The following is an 8,263-nucleotide window of genomic DNA, read 5'->3' as shown; positions in this document are numbered from 1 at the left end:
ATTAGGAGCAGTTGATAAAACTCACTAAGAGTTACACATTTTGGTCCTGGTGATGCAAGTGCAGTTCAGAGATATCACCTAGCAAGGAGAGGATTGAAAGGCAAAGAAAAATAGTAGAAGAGAAAGAATCGGCAGAGAAGAAAAGAGAAAAGAAGAGAGATAGACATAAGAAGAGCACTGAATTGAACCTGATTATTAAAGGTACTCTGCAAAATTCCAACTGAAAAATTTTATGTATGCTACATATGCCATCAGGAAATACCTTATACACTTATTTACCAGATTTTAGAAATATAATAGCGGATTTAAATATGATATTATTGTTTGTATCTTTATGGGAAGTAAATGAACTTGGCTTAACCAGAAGAGCCCTGTCCTCACTTTTATTTTTAGCTTATTGTGTTATTCACACACTGGCTCTACAAGTGCTAGTTATCAAGAAGCCAGCTATTTCAATCCCTATTCCTTGGTTATTTTATTATTATTATTATTATTATTATTATTATTATTATTATTAAAATTTAAATAATTATTAATTATAATTATTATTAAAATTTATAATTATAATAATAATAATAATAATAATAATAATAATAATATAATTATTATTATTAATAATTATTATTTTACTATTACTGTTATTAATAATAATAACATTGTGATGGTTGTGGTGCCAATCCTAAAAAATTTCAACTTTATAATACTAAGTTTAATACTACAACTTTTTCACAAAAAATTTAAGGAACGGGATAGATAGAGGAGGTCCTGAAGGCCTTGTAATTCTCTTCTTGGTAATTATGTGATTTTAAAGCATTCAGTGTGGGAAAACACTGTAAAAAAGTAAAAAGAGAAAAAGTATTTCTCGATATTTTTAAATGTAACCGAGGTAGACAATGTGTTGTGATGTTAGTATCATTTTGGCAGGAATAATGGCAGTGTCTCCAGAACGTATCCAGCAACAGTTAGAAGAAGTTAGAGGCTGCGGCAGAGGATGTTATATCAGACCGACAGGAAATTGTTACACTTGATCGTCGACGCAATACTAACCGTGAAGCTCTGCGACAACTGAAGACCAACAAATTAGCCAGTCAGTCCACAGGCAACAAGAGTTGGATTTGCGTTGGGAATATGTTTTTGAAGCTCCGAATACAGTTGTTGTAGACTGCATTGAAAAAGGTAAGTATGATTAGTGTTATGCATTAAAGGTAAGAGACAGGGACAGGGAGAGGGGAGAGAAGAACAAATGTTTAGTGAATAAGTAGGCAATTTGGTGGAGAGAGAGAGAGAAGAGAAAAAGGAAAAAAGGAGGTTTTAATTTTAAATGAAAAGATAAGCCATACTTGATTTCACAAAGTACTCCTTCTTATTGCAGAACAAAAGCAGTTGGATACCGAAATCAACAATCTTCGCAATGGTCTGAGAAGTAAAGTGAACCACTTGAATGACTTAGAGGCAAAGCAGAACACAGTTGGAACGAACCTCAAGCCCTTATCACAAGATGAATGGAAAGCTGTAAAGAAAAGTTCTTGGTAGATAAAAGTAGATGGCACAGTTCATTGTAAAGAGGAATTCTCTTTCTGCTTGTTTTTAAACTGAAATTGTCAATATAGACGAAGTATTTCCAGTGAATGAATGTAATTGTTACTTTTTGATGGAAAGTCCTTTGTAACTGTGCTCTAAATGTCTAAGGTAATACCAGATGTGATGTAATGTTATATAAAACTTATAAAATGTAGGGGGAGAAACTGTAGAAGCTCAAAAATCAAGTACAGTATTCTAAGGTAAAAGTAGATATTTTTAAACTCCTTCTTAAAAGAAGTTTTATATGACATTGTTTCCATGTAAAATTATAATTAAAAATTATATGGAAAATAAAATGTTTATAAATGCCCAGCATCAAATAAGAAAAACTTAATTTTGTTATCAGTATTTACACATCATTATTCAGCACTGGCAAACAAATATATCTATAAAATCATGAATCATTATTATTGCTTTTATTTATCAGTATTTATCAGTAGTACATTCCACTGTCATTATTTTTTTACTATAATCATAGTTGTTTCTATAAATGTGTTAGTGAATTACTATTATCGTATTTAATCCAATTTGCAGTAAGGGTATAATGTTTTCCCTTCTGAATTTTATTTGTAGTTACATGACAGTCATCGTAAACATAGTATTTTAGTAATTAATAGATTTCAAAATAAGATCCCTAGTCTACAAACTATATAAATTTCAAAACTGTGTAGATTAATTTTTTTAAGTTACGGAGAAATGCAACCAAAAGCCAGTGTTGTATATTGCCTCCTAATGGATAGGAGACATTACTCGCATCCCCAATATGAAAGAGCATCCAAAGTTCTCCGAGAGCTTTATAATATTTGGCGGAGAAATTGAGGGATGGAGAACTGTATGTATCAGGTGCCATTTCCATCACCCTAATAATTTCTTCTGATGTATATATTTTTTTTTGTGAATAATCAGAGACACCTATTTTATGCTTTAATACTGTATGACATCATTATTTTGTATTATTTCATCCTTATTACCAAAGATACAACAATGTTCTTTGATGACATTTTTCTGATTTTACTGTGTGATGTCCAAGTTCTTGAAAGAGTAGTCTTTTATGGAATAACCTTTTTTGATAAGGACTGCTCACATTCAGCCTGTTCTCACTGTGTGTAAATTGAGTTATGTATTCTGACCTCAATTAATTTACTTTGTCTAGCACTAATGATAAAAGATGGTGTAACAGAAAATTCAAATAATAACTCAGACGTATTTATTGAGAAATTAAAAAAGGAATAATGTCATTAAAAAAAAAACAGCTGAATGGTTTGGGTTGAAGTGTAGGAAGACTGGAATGCAGGCAGGGGGATACAAGAAAATATAAAGTATTCTTAACCTTGGGGCTGCTCCTGCACAAGATTTGTTAGAAGATATTGATGTATATGTCCCAATTCCTTACAAACAGGAAGGAAACAACATAAGGCTTTAGTGAGAGTGGAGAGAGAGAACGAGAAAGAGAGAGAATGAGAAGAGAGTGAAGAGAGAGAGGGAGGGAGGGTGAGCGAGCAAGAGCAAGAAAGAGAGAGAGTGGGGAAAGACTGATGTGGAGTGAGAGTGAGAGAGAGAGAGAGTGAGAGTGAGTGAGTGAAAGTTGACTGAAGGATATGGCTGAATGAAACAAATGTTGACTTTGTAAACCTGATTTAATAAACAACAAAAAATCACTGCATTGTCATGAAAATTCATGAAAGTCATATTTACATGTCCCCCATTTTTCAATTATTTCTCAATTAAATTTTTATTCATACAACTTCAGTACAACAATTGAGCACCAAGAACAGATGATAATTTTTTCTAAAGGTGAGAAATGGTACATTCATTCATGTAGTATAATAAATGGAGTCTGAAAGAGTACATAGATAAGTGCCTTTAACACTGATTTCTGTACATGTCTTTAAAAAGACTGGGTGACTATACAGTCAGTCTTAACAATATATTTTTTAAAAGTCTCAATCCAAGAAATAATGCAAACCCCAGTTACTTTAATTGGACTTCACAGTTTCTTCCTTTTGTTACCTCTACTACTGTCCAGATCTTCATCTGCTTTACGTTTCCTGGACTTCGTTGGCTTCATAGCATCAGGGGTTTTGCCACTAGGCTTAGAAGGAGACACTTCCTTCGTTCAGATCATCCAGCATCTCGTCTAAATTAACTTCTTCATTCTTTCCCTTCGTTCAACTGCTCTATGCTTTTTTTCTTGTGTTTCTTCTTTTCCTCTTATCTTCGGATCAGAATTTAATACAGTGATACTGACCTCTTCGTTCCAGTTCCCGTTTCTTCTTTCTTTTGGGTGTAGTATTACAATCGCTAATCATTCTCTCATTTAATAACGTTACCAGGTACATCTGTAAAATCATTCTCTTCTGTATCCTTTACTTCTCCTTCTATATCACTCAATGCAATTCTCTTCTTGTGCTTTTTTCTTTCTCTTTTTTGTTTCTTTAGTTTCAGAATCAATTAATGTTTGGTGGCTTCTTCCTCCTCTGATTTGTCTCTTTTCTTCTTTTTTTTTTTGGTGTGTGTCATTAGAGTTACTATTGAATGCTCTCATTTAATAAGGAGTCAAGTATGTCATTCTCTTCTGGGTTGACTTCATCATCACTCTCTTGGTGATTTTTCTTTTTCTTTTTCTTTTTCTTTTCTACAACATTTATTAAATCTATGTTAGAAGCTTCTCCATCTTCCTGGTTCCTTTTCTTCTTTTTTTTGCGATTCATCAGTACCATCTTTTCTCCAGTTTTATCCTCCGAGCATCCATACAGTATATTCTGGTCGTCACTGTCACTATGCTCTTGTTTTTCTTGTTTTTCTTCTTCACTTGTGCACAACAGATTCCTCATGATCATTACTACTAATTCCACTACATCATCAAAAGTAATTTCTTGTTATCTTGGGCCTTTTGCTCCTCCTCCTCACGTCTGGGATCTACCAACTCTTGGACTCTATAAAAATTAAAGAGGAAAAAAAAGACATGAAGTAACATTATGTGAATACAAGTGAAAGAAAAATAATATACTAAACGAAAGAAAGAAGGAAAAAAAAAAAAAAAAAAAAAAAGTGTATGGACACCACTAATATAAACTGTAATTATATTGGAAAACATATTCTGAATAACTAAACATAAAATATCAGTAAAATTTTAAGTAATCTCAGGAACATATTATCTACTTTTTATCTTTTAGTTTTGTAAATTTACTTCAAAATAAAGAGGCAATGTCAATACTTTCTTTTTCCAAATTACATGCGCTAGATATGTCTGTATTATAGGACACAACAGTTAGAAACCTTTCTACTGTTAAAAACCCTTATGCTTTTGAGGGTTTTAGAACACCATTCCTATTTCCTAAAGCCTTTCAAAAACGGGCAAAAGTGAGGATTTTAGCCAAAGTATGTGTTGTTCTTATCGACTTTTCTCATTTTTCCCCTTCTTTAACAATTGGCAACTACCCTCTGGACCAGCTAATTTAAAAAAAAACCAAATTTTTTTTTAAAAATAATTTTTAAAAAACATTTCCTAATTTTTTTTTTTCCCAAAGTTCTGGATCATGCTTTTCCCCTTTTTTTCATTTTTCTTTTCCCCTTTACATTTTCCCTTTTAATTAAATGCTTAAATTTTTAAAATTTTTTTTTTTTTTGTTTTCAATTTTGCTTACAATTTACTTTCAAATGATAACGGAAACTAAACTTTATAAAAATTAAATTGAAAGTTCCCCAAAATTTCTATTTAATAAATTTTGGGGATGAATTTTGCCAGCAATGCCAATTTTTGTAAAGGGAAAGATAAGGTAGTTTCAGAATATCCAAAGTTCCAAATTACTTTAGTAAGGGTAACACTTAAAGTTTGAGTTTAGGATCCTTTCAGACTTTTAACAATATGGCAGCTAGCACAGGATTCAGTTATTTCAAGATTTAAATTTAGTTGATTCCAAATGAATATTTCAGATATAATAATATAATAGCTTCTCTTTTTCATATTCATACATCATGATAAAAACATTTATGTTATATTATACTCATGAAAATTAAAAAACAAACTAACCTGTCTGGATCCAATTCACCTTTGATGTAGGGAATGTAAGTGGTTATATTTAGATCTGTAATGGTAATTTTTACAACATCTCCTTCCTGTACATATGTACCACACCAATTCTCCACTACCTCATCCTGTGGTCTGGGAACTGACACATTGAACATTCCATGAACAAGGCAACCCACGTGATTTATCGATTTTTTTTTCACAGTGGCTGAAAATTAATAAAAAGATACATTTAAAAAAAAAGCAGATTCTTGACATCATAAATGGTAATATTATCTTTTACCAAATGACTTGGGGGGTTATACATATTTCATGACTGACATTCTGTTTAAATATTTCATATGAATACAATTCAAGCATGTAACTAACCTTCTAATATGCTGCCAATTTGTGGAGTAAAGACATAGAACATAGCTCGAACTACTACATGATTGAAAGGATTTGTATCAAACACCATCCATTGCATGAAACCAACTGTATCTTCTCATAAGCCATGGGTATCCCTTGTAATCTGAAATGAAAACAGACAAACCAGTAAAGAAAATATTTCCTTTGCAACATCCACACATGCAAACCCACATAGATGAATGAAGGTATTGTTAATAGATATAAAGAAACAAATCTAGTCCTTAAGTGTAACAATGACTTACAGATAGAAAACAGGTCAGTAATGAGCAGTGCAGTAGTGTGTGTAATGACAGTCTTCAAAGTCAATTACTATACATCCCTTCACTTGCTTCCCCTTTTCCTTGATTTTTCTAGATTCTTTGTTTTATATTGCTGTCAGTATTTTAATTGTAATAATTATAATATCAATAATAATAAAAACTATTGATATCAATAGCAATGGAAAGAAAGAGGGGAAAAAATCAAGGTATTGGGAAATCAAGTAAGGTACTAGTTGACTCCTTGACTCCTACATTTATCTGTGTGCAATAAAATTCACAAAAAATACAATGGACATTATATGTACCTACAGCCAACGGGTTTAACAGCTTTTTAGTGTCTTTTCTTCCCTGCCAGCTGGTAGAGAAAGAGAGATACAAAATACTTACTAAGAATTCGTACACATTAAGCTCCTCTCACAGCGTTCTTATTTTAGCCTTTTTGTATTTGCTAAAACTATTGATTCTAAGGTTTCTTTTATTTTTCGAGTATTAAACCCTGCCGCTGGGTGGGTTCCCCATACGAAAATGATAAATTTGTATTCGTAGTGCCCGGGGGTCCACTACTGGGTGATATTTGGCACCATAGGTACACAGCAAAGATTATCATGCCCCTGGAAACAGGCGGCGCACCTTGGCAGTATAACCCCTGCCCCCCAGAAATTTCCAACATGCCCTGGCATGTAATACATGCCACCAGTTTGGAAAAGGGTTAAAAGCTTTAGTAAAAAATTTTACAGACAGGGATGTTTAAGTGACTAATTTTTTATTTTATTACACTTAAAATGTAAAAAAATGTGCTAAATTTGTGTTACATCACTATCGCCTTTTGCTTTTCCCTTTTTTTTCAAGTTTTTCAATCTCCCCCAATTTAAAAGGAACTAAGAGCAGATTATGAAGAAATCTACTTTTTTTTTTCTTTAATATTTTGAATAGGCCACTTTATGTCAGTTTCGGTTGTTTTTTTATAGAATTGTGGAGCACTAAGGCACTTTCTCGTTTACATCATGCCTTTTATTTGACAATTTCTTTTTTCAAAAAACATTTTCTACATCAACCCATTATTCCCCGGGTTTTCGAAAACCCTGGAAAAATTTAAAATCTGGTATATCTGGCAGTGGCCAGACATGGGCGCAGGATCCGCTACGTTCCGAATGCCCCCCTCCACCCTCGGCTGGGGCTGCGCTACAACTAAACCCGCCAACCAGCGGGTCACTATGACTCCTATCCTCACCGGAGGAACCCGGGTTTAACCCTCTCCTTCCTTTTTCCACTCTTTTATAACAAAAAAAAAGTAACATGGTGAAAATGTTTTTCAACGTTTAAATTTTTTGGAATAAATTTCTAATTTTCAGTGTGCCACATTAAAAAAACAATACTTTTTACAAAAGCCCGGAATGCAAACGAGCAAATGAAAACAGTGTTAGTGGGTAAACAGCAAACCAAAATTGTTCCTGGAATGCAGTCCACCACACTAGAGTTATAATATCTAAGGTTAATTATATGAGAATTACATATGATTCATATTACACAAATATTCATAAAACATTACCCTGGCAGGACGGTTTACCAGCTTTGGGGTAACAGATTAGTGACTGTCATATTGCTGAGCAGGGCATCCTAATGAGTCAGTAAATACATAATGCATGGTAAAGTAAGTTAATAAAATAAAGTACAGTGAACAATGTGTAGTTGTGCCGATGTGTGATGAGTTATGTTACGAGAGCGAGCCAGAGATAGGGGAAAATTGACATTGCCATCTTCTGAACATAAGAAATAGAGAAAAAAAACAACATGGTAGAGCTGCTGTATGTACTGCAAATGATGAAAATATATGCTGCATATCATCACTCAGCCCAAACCCCCTTGTACAGCCAGAGCTCTTGGTGTTCCATTTTCTATACAAAATTGTTTGCAGTTGGCACAAAGTACTAACAAAGGGGAGGGGTTAACCCTTTCCCAACGGGTATTATTCAGTGCCCGGGCC

At 33.1% G+C, this 8,263-nt stretch overlaps 2 pseudogenes; one reads left to right on the top strand and one right to left on the bottom strand.

The window, feature by feature from the left end:
* Nucleotides 1-1,776, top strand: part of LOC119570879 — a 7,796-nt pseudogene extending 6,020 nt beyond the window's left edge.
* Nucleotides 1,777-3,199: 1,423 nt separating this feature from the next.
* Nucleotides 3,200-6,106, bottom strand: LOC119570880 (annotated as a pseudogene).
* Between the last annotated feature and the right edge of the window lie 2,157 nt (nt 6,107-8,263).

The sequence above is a fragment of the Penaeus monodon genome, unplaced genomic scaffold (assembly GCF_015228065.2).
Source record: "Penaeus monodon isolate SGIC_2016 unplaced genomic scaffold, NSTDA_Pmon_1 PmonScaffold_426, whole genome shotgun sequence".
NCBI lineage: Eukaryota > Metazoa > Arthropoda > Malacostraca > Decapoda > Penaeidae > Penaeus > Penaeus monodon.
Note: the sequence above shows the minus strand (reverse complement) of the source record. Positions and strands in the feature narration are given on the sequence as shown.